Source organism: Alosa alosa, chromosome 24 (assembly GCF_017589495.1).
Source record: "Alosa alosa isolate M-15738 ecotype Scorff River chromosome 24, AALO_Geno_1.1, whole genome shotgun sequence".
Classification (NCBI taxonomy): Eukaryota; Metazoa; Chordata; class Actinopteri; order Clupeiformes; family Clupeidae; genus Alosa; species Alosa alosa.
This window is the reverse complement of record NC_063212.1, coordinates 19,242,618-19,260,117: the sequence shown is the minus strand read 5'-3', so window position 1 is coordinate 19,260,117 and position 17,500 is coordinate 19,242,618. Positions and strand designations below refer to the sequence as shown.

Sequence of the window (17,500 nt, the reverse complement as noted above, 5' to 3'; positions counted from 1 at the left end):
GGTCTGCCCTGTGTGTGGCGCTTTGAGCTCTCCGCTGACCGTCCCGTTGGCATGCGTATATCTGCGAACATGTTGGCACCAGCTTAACCTCCTACTCACAGCCTCCATTTTGGGTAAGTCAGGACCGATAAGACTCTTGTTGGGTGGCATCTTATAGTTATAGGTTCACCATACACTTGCACCAACACACCTTATCCACAGGGGGGCGCCAACTTGCTTCTGGATTACCTGTTGAGGTTGTTGGGCCTATTTAAAGGTACACTATGCAGGTTTAGGTATTTTTGGTGAGTTTAGAGCTCCCTCTAGAGTCACGATGTATTTATATGTTACTCTGCTATTTTAAATATCAAACTTTTTGCGACTTATCCCCCCTGTACACAATGCAAATGCTTTTGTTGTGGAAGTGAAGGATTAACAACAGGCAAAAACTATCTCCAAAGAGCTATATCTACTGACAAGGTAATGTTTCACGATTCTCTCGAGTTTTGGCGGGGCGCCACTCTTGGAAGTTGCATGGCTGGGTTTCTCGGTAGGGACTCACTACGTCTATGCTGTATAGATCAATAAAGTACAGTATCTATCTATCTATCTATCTATCTATCTATCTATCTATCTATCTATCTATCTATCTATCTATCTATCTATCTATCTATCTATAGCTATGCTAGGTGAATGATTTGCCTATTACAAGTGTGTTTACCATCATAAAGTTGTAAATCTTACATACAGTGTGTCTGGAAAGCTGTTAAGCAGGACTGATAGGATGATGGAAGTTAGAGCTGTTGGACTGATGGCTGTCAGTCACACCTGTGGTCGGAACTGGAGCCCATTGTGTTGGATTTTGCTCTTCCACCCGTTTAGGATTATTTGGTTTGTGCAACAGATTTTGTTTTCATTTTTGTGTTGTTTCATTGGTCTAGGGGGTTCTGCCTATTGTTGAGGAGATCTTAGGTTGGCACATTTTCTCTAGATGTATTAAAAAAGAAACATTACTTTACGTTGATGAACAGGATGAAAAGCTAATGTAAAAAGGTAGTCAAAGCCAAATGTGGTTCTGTCTTGTGTATTTCCACATTCTCTTGATCTGTTTATGGCTTCCACATACTCAGACTGTTTTTCTATTTATTTATTTTTTGTTTTCCAAATCTCTCTCTCTCTTTCTTTCTTTTTCTCTCTCTCCCTCTCTCTCAATTCAATTCAATTCAATTCAATTCAATTCAATTCAATTCAATTCAATGCAATTTAATTCAGTAAACAGTAAAATAAACAGCAGTGATTATGTTAATGATAGTAATAACATATATGATTTTCAATAATAGTAATAATAATAACGATGAAGTTAAAAAGAAATTCTCTCTCTCTCTCTCTCTCTCTCTCTCTCTTCATCCCCCACACCCCACTCTCTCTATCAGGTTTTTCAGTATTTCAAATGCCCACAGCCTCCACTCTTCTCCTTTTCCCATTTCAAGCTCCATTTGACTCAGAATTAGCACCATCGATTTCTCATATGGAGCAAATATTGATGTTCCCACACCCATCTCCTGCAAGACGAATACCCCTTGCTGCTTAATTGTCTCATTAAGCCGGCTAGTAATTAAACTAATTAAAGCATCCTTTGTCCAATTGTCCCTAACGTCCCATCCACCTGTCTTAGACAGAGACAGAGGCAGAGAAAGAGAGAGAGAGACAGAGAGAAAGAGAGACAGAGAGAGAGAGAGAGAGAAAGGAGATTGTGGCTTTTGCCATCCAAATCTCTTATTAATTAGCCAGTCACTCCGTGTCAGGCTCACGCGGGGAGTTTATTGTGTTGCCATTTCAGAAGCGTCTGAAAAGGACAATGTTTTGTCAGGTAGTTAGTCGGGGTGAGACGGGAAGGAGGCAGTATTTAGAAACACAAAGACAAAGCTACACAAAGCAAAAAGTATTCTTATTCGTTTTTTATATCAGTGGTGTGACAGAGAGAAATTTAGATTTTGAAGCATGGATTTGAGTGTAGTACCATACTTTTTTCTTTTTTTTTCTTTTTTTTGGGGGGGAGGGTGATCATTTGAATAATCCTTTACATAATGCATGTTGTTCGTGACATGGTTTTCCAGGGTTCCTGTCATACAGTTCTTTAATCCTCATATTAACTAGTGTTTTTATTCACTATTGTGAGACAAGGAGACATCATAAGGAATGTTTTCCTGAGTTGTAATACACTAGTCCTAAAGACAAACATGACATGACAGGATTTAAGTAAGGGGTTAAGACAGGGTTATGTGTGTTATACACACATAATATATACTAGCCAGGTAAGATTCAGAAACATATCAGAGACATTAGCATTTGCAATGCTGACGAAAGACTTAAAAAGCTGCAGGAAGCCATGCTTCAAGCTCCTTCCAAGCAGTTTAAAACAACAAAAAAGTTGCACTGTATGAAAAAGTGGGGGGACAAATGAATAAGTGAAATGAAGTTTTGCCCTCTCATCTCTCTCGCTGGCCCGCCTATCATATGGCGGGCCAGCGAGAGCCCACTCTCCGAGTCGATAAATATTGTAGGCCACAGAGCACAGAGGGCCTTTTGCTCCATACATTATTGCTGAGCTCAGTGGCTTTGCCGGGGCCTACAAGGATCTTTCGGCCCCACCGCTCTCGACTCACCGATCTGGAGAGACTGCAGAGCACAGAAAAACAAAACGGGATGGGAGCGAGAGAACAGAAAAAAGAAAAGAAAGAAAAAGTAGAAAGAAAAAGTGAAAGCTTAAAAAAAGCAAAGTGATGTCTTTTAGTTGGACTCACAGACGCGCTGGCTCCAGAGAGATCATCCTCCCCTGTGTTCGTTTTCCTCATTTCCTCAGGCTAGGCGAACGCCATCAAATATTCAGAGATGATATCATGGCTTTTTTAAGTAAAGTAAAGCTCAGCCATCACGGAAAGGTCGCCCACAGAGAATTATGCATGCGCAGAGTGGGCAAGCTCAGAGAGCTGTGAGTGGCCCTCTCTCAATGAGGTGGAGACAACTGGATGACGTGTCAGCAGTGGTGCTGTGTGTGTGTGTGTGTGTGTGTGTGTGTGTGTGTGTTCACTGTTAATTCCTGTTTGGAGTTAGATCAAACATAACTACTGCCTGTGGAGTGCTTGAAATTGACTAGACACCTAAAAAAATGCATAGTGTGTTTTGACCAGGAAATTGAGGTTTCCTGAGACTGCACCTCAGTGGGATGGCTAAGACTGCATGCAGTCGATTGATCTGTGAGAAACGACGACACATCTCAGTCCAGTCTACACAAAATAATCAAAATAATAATAAAAAAAAACATGCCAAATATCATTCAGTTATCAGCATTGCTTTCATTGATTGGCATTTGAGAAGGCTGTGAAGACTGACATTTTCTGTAATATTGCAGCACTCCTCCCAGCAGGGCATATCTACATTAGACAAAGATTGACATACTGTGGCATCTCAGTCATACACATATGGTATAGCATGCTATATCAGTATGTATATAAGCAGTATGTATGCTGCTGCTGAGACCTTGAATTTCCCCTGGGGATCAATAAAGTATCTATCTATCTATCTATCTATCAAACAGTATATACATGGGAGAAAATATATAAAAAAATAAGCTTAAATACATAAAAAAAAATATTTTATCTTCCAATAGGCCCACTGGAGACTATATCTTATTTGGCATTCATGTAACATGATGAAGCTAGTCGGTTTTTTAAACCTCTTAGGCCTGGTCCTTTAATCAAATGTCATAGTCTGGAATTGTATCACGAAGAGTAATCAATTGAGTTTCAGCGGCTTCCTGCGTATTTGAAGGGTAGCAGGTCAGGGATGGCATTTTCCTGCAGCCAATCGTTTGAGGAAAGCAGCGTGTGGATTAGATAAAGCCTCCGTTTTTTTTTTCCTGATAATGGCGCTCGTCCCTTTTCATAAAGAGACAGTTCAGTGCAGAATGGATTTTGAATGGAATAATGTATCTTGGCATAAAAAGGCGGCTTTGTGTTATTGGTAGGAAAGCCATTGACCTTAAGCCACAAGTAATAGTTCTCCATCATGAGTCTGTCTATGGGCATACAAAGATATGATTTTGACAATGAACCACCTGAAATAAAAGGGTCTTTTTTTGCTCTTGGAGGTGAATCACAGGCAGCACAAAAGCACTCTCCACTACGAAAGGCAAAATGAGGTTAGAGGCTTTCTCATACCCCTATTCTCTCAATCAAACTGTCACCACTCTACATGCATACAAGGATAGGCTACATTTTCCAGCCACTGCTTCAGTAAATGATTCTCAGTTCATTAAAACAAGCTATGTTATTCCAGTATTTTCCTTCAGATAATTTAATTAAGATAATGTGTTGCTTGACAAACAAGTTGTTTTCTGAAATGAGAAACAATTGCAAAATTGTTTTTTTTTATTTTTTTATTTTATTTTATGTGTTTAATTAGTTTGAAAACTCAAATAGTTTCATTACTCCTATTATTATTATTATTATTATTATTATTATTATTATTATTTATTGACAGTGGTTCCTGTTGTGTACACACACACACACACACACACACACACTCTCTCTCACACACACACTCACACAATAAATAGTATGGTTTCAGGGCTCCACTATTTGTATGTTTTCATTATTGCATTGTCAACTGAATAAACTGAAAAAAAAATATATAAGGAGTGTGTTTTAATTGTGTATTTAATTAAAGCAAGATACTCATTTGAAATGAATCACCCCAATAAGAATGATGGAAAGACAGATCATTAGTTATTGGGTCACATTGTGTATCCCTCGATGGTGTGGTCTTCTGCTTCTTCTTCTTCTTCTTCTTCTTCTTCTTCTTCTGCTTCTTCTTCTTCTTCTTCTTCTTCTGCTTCTTCTTCTTCTTCTTCTGCTTCTTCTTCTTCTTCTTCTTCTTCTTCTTCTTCTTCTTCTTCTTCTTCTTCTTCTTCTTCTTCTTCTTCTTCTTCTTCTTCTTCTTCTTCTTCTTCTTCTTCTTCTTCTTCTTCTTCTTCTTCTTCTTCTTCTTCTTCTTCTTATTCTTCTTCTTCTTCTTCTTCTTCTTATTCTTATTCTTCTTCTCATTATTTTTTTTCATCCTCATCTTCTTCTTCATCACCATCCTCTTCTTCATCTTCATCTGTGAGTCACTGCTAACACACAAACACACACACACACACACACACACACACACACACACACACACACACACACACAGTCCATGGACTTCATGCGTAATTGACACATTTGCATAGCATTTTGTAAACAGGCTTATGTTGGCCCCATAAAGATAAGAGGTTTTCCAGTGATGAAGGTGCTGGCTCACTGACCCACAGGCATGGCGGAGCAGTGATGCTTTGTGTGTGTGTGTGTGTGTGTGATTGTCTACTGGCATTGTAAGTGATATTAGTGTGTGAAGATTTTAGGTTTAGATTTAGTCTCACATATGTGAGATGTGGAAAATGTTCAAATCGCTGAGCCTCTTAGAAAAAAGGGACTCTTGACAGGTATCAAAGGACCAACTAGTCTACTAATTGCGGCATACCAACATGTTGAGTGAATGAAGTGGTAGAGAGGTAGCAGTTTTCAATATATTCAAATACAGCAACAACAAAATATTAAACTCTTGTGTGGTATGTCAAAGCTTAACAGCACTTCTAATTTGGCGACACTGGTGTTGGTTGCAGCTAATTTTATCAGCAACTCACTTTTTCGTCCACAAGATGTCAGTGTTCCCCTTTGAATTAAGCCTCTGTGGTCTGCAAAACTCTGGATTGCCGTCTGACTTAGAGGCGGAATTCCAACCAACCAACCGGAATTCAGAATGTATATTTCCACATCGTGCTGTGTATTTGAATGCAATCTTTAATAGATGCCCACGTGTACACATTACAGCATTTAGTCACCCGGTTTACACCAGCAAGTGTCAATTATGGTGAATTTGACATTATTACTAAGCACATACTGTACAGACACATAAACATACACACACACACACACACACACACACACACACACACACACACACACACACACACACACACCTTGATGTGTATGTAAATCAAAGTTTTTAGACCCTCATACACATTTTATGCCCTGTAGGGGGCAGTCCAGCAACATCAAATGGAGTGTATCCTACCACAGACAAACCGGGCCATAAGTGTTTATTATGCACTGATTTGTCCATCCTAGCTAATTCACATGGCGCATATAGGCCATATACCAGCCCTCTTACTGCATGGGTGATGTTGTCTCTCTCCCTTTTTTGACGACAGGCTGAAGTTGAATAGAGGGGTCTGGTATGTTGACTTGCTTTAAACAAAAACAAAAAAAAGAATTCAGTACAGTTTGCACAACATGGATGCTTTATTATTGGCTTTGTATGGAAGTCCTTCTCCCTTCTCTCTCCCTCTCTTTCCATCTCTCACTCTCTCTCTCCCTCTCTCTCTCTCTCCCTCTCTCTCTCTCCCTTTCTTTCCCTCTCTCTCTCTCCCTTTCTTTCCCACTCTCTCTCCCTCTCTCTCTCCCTCTCTTTCCCTCTCTATCTCCCTTCTCTCTCTTTGTCTCTCTCTCTCTCCCTCTCTCTCTCTCTCTCTCCCTCTCTCATACATTTTGCCGTGTGGTTGAGTTGCTCCATTGCCATCTGTGTGTTCAGTGGCTCGTGTCTCCTCCAGTGCACATTGTGGTGAGGCGCAGGTGAACGCCTTTCAGGACTTCAGCATCTTCTCTTCCCTCTCTTCCCCTTCCCCTCACTCTGTCCTTTCCTCTTTATCCCTCTCTCTCACTCTATCTCTCCTCTCTCTCTCACTCTTTCTTTCTCTCTGTCACCCTAGTTCTTTATTCTTTACCCAGGCAGGCGCCGGCAGGCAAGCCCTCTCCCTTATTCTTCTGGCATGCAGATATAACCTAAATAGAAAGCTCTCTTCATTTAACTTGTGCACTTGTTTCAATCGAGCATTGCTTATTTTTGGAATCAAGCAATCCATTTGATATATATATTTTTTTTAATTATCTGACACTGCACAATCTGAGAGGTGAGAGGTGAAATAAACCGATATATATATGTTTTTGTTTTAATGTATTTTTTTGATTAATACATAAGGAATAAAGCTTCCATAGCTTGCATGCTCACTTAAACAGCAGTGTGATGGCCATTTTCATGTAAGTACAGTCGTTTCTGCCAAAGGCTTTCTTAACAGATGTTCCAGAAAAAAATAGCACTAAACAGCTGCTATATCAAACCACTGTCACTTTTCCCAAGGGTATTTGGACCCCAATCTGATATGGCCAGTTCACTGTAAGTCGCTCTATATAAGGCTATCAGTTAAATTACAAATTGTAAAGTAGATCATGTACTTAGGCCTAACCCTGCCCTTAGTAGACGCAGTGGCTGGTCAAGCCTTAAGGGATGTGTGAATGAAGATTGACCCCATCTGAGTATAGTAGTATAGCCAGGCCACTAAAGCCATTGGTTCGAAAATCCATCTTGTGTTGCGACTGGTAGTCAATGAAATGGACACAAACAGTTACTTATCTCTATGGTTGGCTGCGTTAAGAAAATAAAAGGCCTTGAGGGCTTTTGATGGATGGATGGATGGATGGATGGATGGATGGATGGATGGCGAGCTCCATAAAATAGCACAAAACCCCTCCTCTCCAAAACCAAATGTTTCCCTGAAGAAGTCCAGGAGTGTTCTCCATTTCAGAGCACTCGTTTTGCACAGCTTGCATTAAAATACAGTAACGCCCACCACAATAACACAGCCGTCGCCGTGACAAACCTCTGCCTCTCCTCGCAGAGGGAACAGAACAGGAAATTGCCGGCATTATCTCTGCCATTATTTTGGTTGCTGCAAAAAAAAAAAATAATAAATAAATAAAATGTGCTCTGCAAAGCACAGCAGACATTCTGGGCCAACACAACCCACTTCTCTCCCCAGGGGGGAAGACAGCCAGCATATTCTTACGCTGCATTGTGCTGCTGTGAATGTGCGTCTGATTGCTAAGCATGGAGAGTGACGGCCCGCACTGTACATGCGACCGTGAATTAAATGAGAGCGAACAAATGAATTCATATGGGGGAGAAGGCCGGTGTGTGTGTGTGTGGGGGGGGGGGTTGGTACAGTGGGGGTTAGGGGGAGGGTTGAGAGAGAGGTCGCTGGCTTTACTCCCAGTGGCGTAGTCAGGACTGATCAAAGATGGCTGGGGAACATCACAGGCAGAACACGCTGCACACAACTGCACAGCTCACACACCTTCCTTCATCTACACAGGGCTAACTGAAGCGTCTTGCTACAGCTGCTGTTTTATGTTCAAAAGTGATGGTGTGTGTGTGTGTGTGTGTGTGTGTGTGTGTGTGTGTGTGTGTGTGTGTGTGTGTGTGTGTGTTTGTGAGAGAGAGATAGAGAGAGAGAGGGAGAGAGAAAGAGAGAGATAATGTTGGTTTATATACACATATGCACTTATCCTCTACTCTTCTCTCACATCACTCTTAATTTCTCTCTTCATTTGACCTCTGACCTATCTTCCTCTCTTTTCCTTTCTGCTTCTCCTGCTTTTCCTCAGGATGATCTCTCTCTCCTCTCCTCTATCACCCTCATGACCTCTACTCCTCTCTTGGCTGCCCGTTTCCTCCTCTCTCCCTCTCCACATACCCACTCCTCTGGATCTCTCATCTCTCCTGTCCACCCCACATTGTGACGGACTAAACCACTGGTCAGACAGACGTGACCCGTCCTCTTCGGAACTCAATTTATAATTAGAACTAGAATGAGAACTAGAACTGGAACTAGGATTAAAATTAGAATTAGAATTAGAATTATAATTAGAATTACTTTATTATCATTTCCTCTCATGTGCTCTTAGGGTCAATTAGGGTCTAGTGTGTAGGACAAGCATACTTCTTCTTGTTCCTCCCCCCTGTCCTGAGATGTTGAAGCAGAGACAATGTCAAAGCATACGTCACTGCAAAAGATGCTCATGGTTCGTGTGAGCCCATAGAGACTGTAAGTACTGTAAGATCACTCTCTCCTGTCTTGCGTCGGACTGCGTGAGAAAACACGAGGTAACGAGTTTCGGCAAGCACGCGACTCTTGTGTCCCTGCGCTAAGACACACATGATGCATGTCAGCAGCTCCACACTCCACACTGGGTTTGCTGCATTCCCAGCAGGAGAATCAGTGGCATTCACAGAGCAGAATGGTGGTGATTAGTACAGACTCTCTCAGCACTCTCTGGCAGAGGGAGAAAAAAAACACAAAAAAAAACAGGTTGGGACTTGGAGCAGGAAGCAGAGAGAGGAGAGGAGAGGAGAGGAAGAGGGAGATAATGATGCAAGAGGGATGAAGGGAGAAAAGAGGAGAAGATTAATAGGAGAAAGGAGAAGAGGAGAGGAAGGCGGGCATAGTGATGATTAGCAGAAACTCTCTTTGGCAAGAACCGTGTTGGGATTGGGTTGGGGAATGGACAAGAGAGGGGAGGGGAGGAGAGGAGGAGGAGGAGAAAAGAGGACAAGAGAGGAGAGGGGAGGACAAGAGATGAAAGGTGAGGAGAGGAGGAGGAGAGGAGAGGACAAGAGAAGAGAGGAGAGGAAAAGGCAGGAGAGGAGAGAACAAGAAAGGGGAGGAGAAGAGAGGAACAGGCAGGAGAGGAGAGAACAAGAGAGGAGAGGGAAGGAGAGGAGAGGAACAGGCAGGAGAGGAGAGGACAAGAGAGGAGAAGAGAGGAGAAAGGCATTGGGTTGATTATCCCAAGTGCTCTCTGGCAAGAGCCATGTTGGAATGCATAATGGAGGACAGAAGAACAGGATACGGCTGATTATCACAAGTGGTCTCTGGCGAGAACGCAGTGTGGGTGGAGGAGGAGTGGGAGGAGAGGAAATAAATGAAAGAAGAGGAATGGAGAGATGAGAAAAGAGGAAGAGAGGGTAATGATAGGATGGGTAGAAGGAGGAGAGAAGAGAGATGGCGGGGGGGTGGGGATAGTGACCAATGGCAGAGGCCCTCTCTGGACAGAACCATGTGTTGGGATGGGGACGAGAGAAGGGAGGAGAAGAGAGGACAAGAAAGAGGGTGATGATGTACATGGACCAAATGGAGGAGTAGAGAGGAGAGGAGAGTAGATCCCTGACGATAATGGGGGTGATGATGTACATGGACCGAATGGAGGAGTGGAGGAGCACTTGGGCTGAGGAGAAAACTGTGATGATTGCCTCTGATTGCCTACCTAGTTTCTCATTGGGAGGAGTGAGGAGTACATGATGGCATTGGGAGGGCGGGGGTACCTTGATGAACTCACCTGTGAGGGATACGGGTCAGACTGACGGTCACCACAGGCACATGCTGGACAAGAGCGGTGGATAGGCTAGACACCGTAGCACTGGAAGTGGAGTACGCAGCAAGGTGTCTGGTTTTGTAGGTTCAGCGTCAGCATCAACACACACACACACACACACACACACACACACACACACACACACACACACACAACTAAACAAACTGGAATCATAAGAGTAGAGGCGGCATTAGTAAAATCTGTTTAAAGGCATAGCTTTGAAGTCTCTCAAGTAGAGCAAAGGCCCAAGATTCCTTGTGTTTATGTAATGAACTTCATGTATTACTGGGGACTTAATAGATGCTGTATTAATTTTTATTCTAATAGCCATTCTAATAGTGTGTGTGTGTGTGTGTGTGTAATAATAATAATGTGTGTGTGTGTGTGTATAATGTGTGTATGAATGTGTGTGTGTGTGTGTTTGTGTGTGTGAGAGAGCACTATGAGGTGGGGCAGTTCCACTGAAGACGTCTAAAGTTTGGTTAAAATATGCAGTTTGGGTAAATGCACTTCACATCTGCTGTAAACTCCTGCAACTCTTTGGGACTGAACTCTTGGGCACTGTGCATGCACATTCCAATTTTATTTTCAAATTATCCTAATGAATGCACAGCTCTTGGAGTCTCTGAAAAGAACTAAACAAACTCAAAGTTTTAAACTTCTTAAAGGAATAACAAACACACATACACACACACACACACACAGAGAGAGAGACAGACAGACAGACATAGAGAGAAGAAATGCACATACACAGGCACACACAGATTACTACATTTCATCTCCATATCTCTCCATCTCTCTCTCTCTCTATCCTACTTCTCTCCATATCTCTCCATCTCTCTCTCTCTCTATCCTACTTCTCTCCATATCTCTCATCTCTCTCTCTCTATCCTACTTCTCTCCATATCTCTCCATCTCTCTCTCTCTCTATCCTACTTCTCTCCATATCTCTCCATCTCTCTCTCTCTTCATGGGTATCTCCCTCCTCCCAGAGTACTTTCCGATCCCCCTCTTCGGCATGACCAATTTGACCACGGCCTCCACGGCGGGCACAGAGGGGATCGATGGATTCTTCTCCCTCCCTGCTGACCGGAGTTAAGCCACACACACACATGCACACACACACACACACACACACACACACACACACACACACACACACACACACGCACACAGACACACACAACACACGCAAAGCCATATAAGTGAGACACTTCATGAGACTGTTGACACACTGACACACACACACTCACACACTCACACACACACACACACACACACACACAGATACTTCATGAGGGGTGTCATGAGGTGTGGCTGGCGGTTGGCCCTGCTGCGCCATCAATCCGGTGTAGGGTTGGAAAAGATTGCCTCACAAGTTATGCGCACACACACACACACACACACACACACACACACACACACACCACACACACACACACACACACACACATCACACACACACACACACACACACACATACTGAACACACACTCACTCAAACACTATGTTCACACTATGACAAAGTGTAGGATATCACAGAGGAACTGCATGCAGGGAATACACACACACACACACACACACACACACACACACACACACACACACACACACACACATATACTGTATGTAAACATGAAAAGAAACCGCACACTGCAAGAATACACACACACACACAAACACACACACACACACACACACACACACACACACACACACACACACACACACAGTACACATACACACACACATACACACACACACACACACACACACACATACGAGTACACACACACACACACATACACACACACACACACACACACATACAGTGCAGCCACATACACACACACGCACACACACACACCTGTGCCTTGCAGCACACACAGACACACACACATGCTGCATAGAAGCCGCCTGGAGACACTTCATGAGACTGTTGACGCACTCTCACACACACACACACACACACACACACACACACACACACACACAGATACTTCATGAGGGGTGTCATGAGGTGTGGCTGGCGGTTGGCCCTGCTGCGCCATCAATCCGGTGTAGGGTTGGAAAAGATTGCCTCACCAGTTATGTGCACACACACACACACACACACACACACACACACACACACACACACACACACACACACACACACACACACACACACACACACATACTGTACACACACTCACTCAACTCACTATGTTCACACTATGATATCACAGAGGAACTGCATGCAGGGAATACACACACACACACACACACACACACACACACACACACACACATATACTGTATGTAAACATGAAAAGAAACCGCACACTGTGCAAGAATACACACACAAACACACACACACACACACACATACACACACACACACACATTACACACACACACACACACACACACACACACACACACACACACACACTCGCAGTTGTGCACTGCGGTGTGATCTGACAAGTATCAGCGGGTGATTGGTAGTGTAGAGAGCAGCACCTATGGTGTGTTGCCCCCTGCAGGTAAACCCCCAACCCTGATCAGCGTCAGCGGGTTTCTCAGGCGTAACCCCAGGCCTGGGCAGTTAAGACCCACGATACCCCTAGGGTTATTGTAGATAGCAGGGGACCTACTGTCGGCGAAGTTCGTCTTCCCTCTGTGGGCGCCAGATAACCTATTACTCCTATTTTAAAATATCCTCCTTGGAAGTTGATCGGGCTTCTGTGGAGGATTTATTGAGATGTTTATGAAATGAGGAGCGACTACGCCTAGGTCTCGAACAGTTGGCTAACGTGCAAAGATGTTTGACCCTAGAGTTTATCTAGAGACACAGGTTATAGGCTACTTCTTGCTCAGGTTTTATAAGGATGGAGATTTTATTACCGTCCTGCAGTACTAAAGTCCAACTAACCCAAGACAGACAGAGCAGATAAATAACCACAGAAGAAACTAGTTATCTTACCCTCCTGCTGGAATTCGTAGAAAAACCAAGAAAAGACAAAAAATACTGCTTGAAGAATTGGATGCCAAGGTTAAATGAGTTCTTTACTTTTCAGCACTTTGGTGATGTTAACAAAATGCGGCGTAATATCCACTTGCAGGTTACAATGATGTAGAAAATATAAAAAGAGTAAATCCACAAAAGAAAAATACAATAAAAGTAGTAAATCCACAAACGGAGAAGAGAATACAATAGTAATCCACAAACAGAGAAAAAGGGTACATAAGAAAAAAAGAGTAAGTCCTCAAAAAGGGAAAAATCCGCTGATTGTCGTTCTGCAGTCTCTCACTGTCGGATAGCAGTGCGATTCCGGCAATAGGTGGTCTTGAGGAGTTACGGTCCGCGGCTTCAGCCTGGCACAAAGTTCCAACACTTGGCTTCTCAACGAAGTACGGACAACGAATCCTGACAATCAAGCGTAACAGCAAAAAGCACGTAGCAGTAGAAGAAAAAAAGGAGAAGCAGCCGAGATCGTTTAGTTTCGCCCCTATTTATACTAGGTGGACTTAACCTCCCCCACACATTCCTGAGACAAATCAATCCTATTTTCCCACGACAGTTTAGAACCTTCTAGAAGTTCCCACGATAGCTGAGAATATTCTCACGGTAGCTGGGAAAATTCTCACGATAGCTGGGAATATTCTCACGTTAGCTAATACATTCTAGAAGTCACTGATCTTAACCAACAATTTAAAATGACACACATTAACATACTTCTCCGGGTTACATTTCGGAGATGCTACATTACATTCAGGTTTACAGATAGTTTCCAGAGGTTACACAAACAGTTTACATTCAGTGACAATTATAACAATGTGACACATTACATTTAACAACATACACTTTTACAGTCATCAAGAGAGTTTGGTTACATTCTTACAGGTTACAAACACTTATGGCATTAACTCTTCACGCAATGCAATCTGAATACATTAATTTAAACCAGGGCTTGAAAACGAAATTATTTTTCAAACGTTCCGTTCCGAACGGTTCAGGTAGGCCTATGTTTAACGTTTTCGTTCTTGCATGCGTTCCGCCACCAACATATCGGTCCTGAACCGGTTCGGAACGCAAAATATCATTCGTTCTTAAAGTTCCGGCAGTGTTTGGCGGGCCGAACCTTAGAATAGACAATAGCCTATACCGTAGCTATGCCCAAAAATAATAAATCACAGGCGGCATCCAAAAACATTCAGATGGGCTATGCATCCCATAGCCTACAGACTTACTGTAGGCCTAACCTATGCCTATAAATCATTTCTTATCAAAAATATTTCTGGATACGTGCTAAACTCCTTACCTGGTTGTAGCCTAAGTTTTATCCATATGGAGATCTTCAAAGGCTTGCGCTATAATTCCAACCCTGTTTATAAATGAACCTGTTGCTGACAAGGCCTATCTCAAATTTCCCGTTTAACTCTTCTACATAGAATAAACATTTCAAATCCCGACTTTAAAAACGACAAGGCGTGGACAGGCAAAATAGACTATTATGCATAGGCTACAAACAATTTCCAAATCAGTTTCAGTAGCCTATGCTACGAGCTGGCCTAAGATCCGAAGTGGCAGACGGATAGGTTACAACAGCAAGACAAAATATACACATTTGGACTAAAGGTCCATTTATTCGCTTTTTGTTTTTTTTCAAACTGCAGAAATCAAATTATTAGGCTGTTCGCCTACAGTAGTTGGCTACATAGCGGCTTGTTAGCTCACATTAACAGTGTAGATGCGGGCTTGTTTTTCGCACATCTGGAAATAGTCTCCCTGACGTAGGATATGCTTTTATGAAATTTTATAAAATTTATAGAGAACGTTATTAACCGGTTTTGTGGATTTCAGAATAACGTTTCTGTTCCGAAACAGTTGAAGACCATTTTGTTTTCGTTTCCGTTTCCGCTCCTCGTAAAATTCCGTTCGTTTTCGGTTTTCGTTTTCGTTCCTTGAACCGGTTTGGAGCTCTGATTTAAACAGTTTAAGGCACTTTATCCATTTCACAGTTTGAGACATACAATTCTTTACATCCATAATTCCCTAGACTTTACAATGTCAGGCTACTAAAATACTTGTAATGATACATTTCATTCATTGCACTTTATTATTTATTATGAGGTCATTGTTTGCAGTTATGGTTCATTTTCCATTCTTTTATTCACATTCAATAATCATCAAGTATTCCTGAGGTCAGGGTAATCTGGTTCAGTAATCCAGCACATTGTTCAACATCTGTTTCAGCACATTCATTCACGTCCACACTTTCAGGTGAACTTAATTCAATAGTAGGTTGCAAGGTCATTGGTTTAACATTACGATTCAATTCCTGGTCAGTTTCTTTCCTAATTTGCCTAATCATATTTTCTAGATCAGAGAGATTTTTCGCCTTGTAAGACATATTGGTTTTGTGCTACCGCTCTGTGGTCCATACAGTTGGTGTTCAGGCAACACGTCAATGGCAAGTTCTCCTTGACTGACAGTATGTTGCCAGATTGTGCAGTGTGTGTTTGTGTGTGTGTGTGTGTGTGTGTGTGTGTGTGTGTGTGTGTGTGTGTGTGTGTGTGTTTGTGTGTTTATCTGTGTGTGTGTGTGTGTGTGTGTGTGTGTGTGTTGTGTAAAACGTATGAGTAAATTCCTGAGCTGCCACCTAATGAGAGAGGGGGAGTGGAGGTCTCTCTCTCTCTCTCTCTCTCTCTCTCTCTCTCTCTCACACACACACACACACACACACCTACACACACTGGGGAGAGCAGAAGCCTTTTATGGTAGGCAGCACAACTGCCAGCTGCATCTGAGCTGGCCACAGGTAGGCTTTTAAAGCTGTCCAAGGATATCTGCAACAGCATAAAAATATTACTAGAAATGTTACTTAAAGTAATTTCTTGCTGGATGATTGCCTGTCTCAAGCATCTTCTGCATTCCTCAATTTCTCCTGGATTCATTCATTCATTCATTCATTCATTCATTCATTCATTTATTCACTCTATTACTATATTATCTTTCTCTTTCTCACTTACTCACTTATTTACTAACTTCTTTCACCTTGCTACATATCACTTATGAAAGATACAATGCACCATGCTGATAATTTCCGGTCCTGCAGTAATAATTAGCAGTGCAATGCAGAGTTTTTCCCACTGCAAATTTCACATTTAATTTCTCAATGGATGTTGATAACCATGACACCTGTTGCTACCTGCAAAGTGGCAAAGTAGACCATTATTTCCCCCTCTCCCTGTAAGTATACAGTAATAAGGTTTTCATTAAACACAGCGGATCACTTTTCTATAAATATGCAACGTTACTGATTATCACTGCCAAATCGGCTCACTGTCGAAGTGGACACCATATTGAATTCCTGCGCTTTGATTAAAAACACGCAATAATGCCGCAGTAGCGTTGGAACGCTGAACTCGTGATGGTAATCTCCCCAGCTGGAGTCTGGGGCGCACGCAATGGAAGTTTCCCTACAGTGACGTCTGCTTAGGCCAGTGGGAAAAAAAATAAATAAATAATAAAATGAAACGGTTTATTATTAGACTGCGCAAGATGAACTTCAAAGGCGGGCATCAAAGGCAAGGCGTCTGGTTATAATGTGAATGGGCCGCAGTCGTGATTGCGTTATTGAAGGGGAACGACGGTAGTGGCGGCGGCAGCAGGCAGATTCTGCAGGAGAAACATTTGTGTGTTATCAGACAGTGAGGGGGCGTTATCACACAGATTTATGCACCCGCTCTGTCAGTGGGGGTCCTCATCTCCAGTGTGGTGCTGAAGAACTGGTCCGAGTCAGCTGGTTAGGAGCGTTTTTATGTCCGGTTCTTTCATGTGTTATGTGGAGAATCTCATATCACACCCCATGGAGACACTTGTAATTCATTGATTGAAAGCAAAGTGTGGGTTCACTGATTCCGTTCCCAAGTCACAGCATATTTGAGTGGGATCTTGTAAACAGTGAGACACTGAATTACTGGCTGAATTATTTCACAGATTAATGGAATGTTAGCTTTCCCAACCACTGCAGGAATCAGGAAGTGTAGCACAACCACGAATGATCTCAGTACTGTCTAATTTGTCTCTTTAATCTCAAAACTCTTTCTCTCATTAACTCACTCACACACTCTCTCTCTCATTAACTCACTCACACACTCACTCACTCATTCACTCACTGACT

General features: G+C 42.5%; 1 long non-coding RNA gene across 1 annotated transcript in view; it reads left to right on the top strand.

The window, feature by feature from the left end:
* The window catches only part of LOC125289142, a 332,816-nt gene that overhangs the window by 218,139 nt on the left and 97,177 nt on the right, over nt 1-17,500 (top strand). Inside the window, exon 6 of the long non-coding RNA XR_007192577.1 lies at nt 2-113. This is a non-coding gene — a long non-coding RNA (uncharacterized LOC125289142). The remainder of the gene's footprint in view (nt 1; nt 114-17,500) is intronic.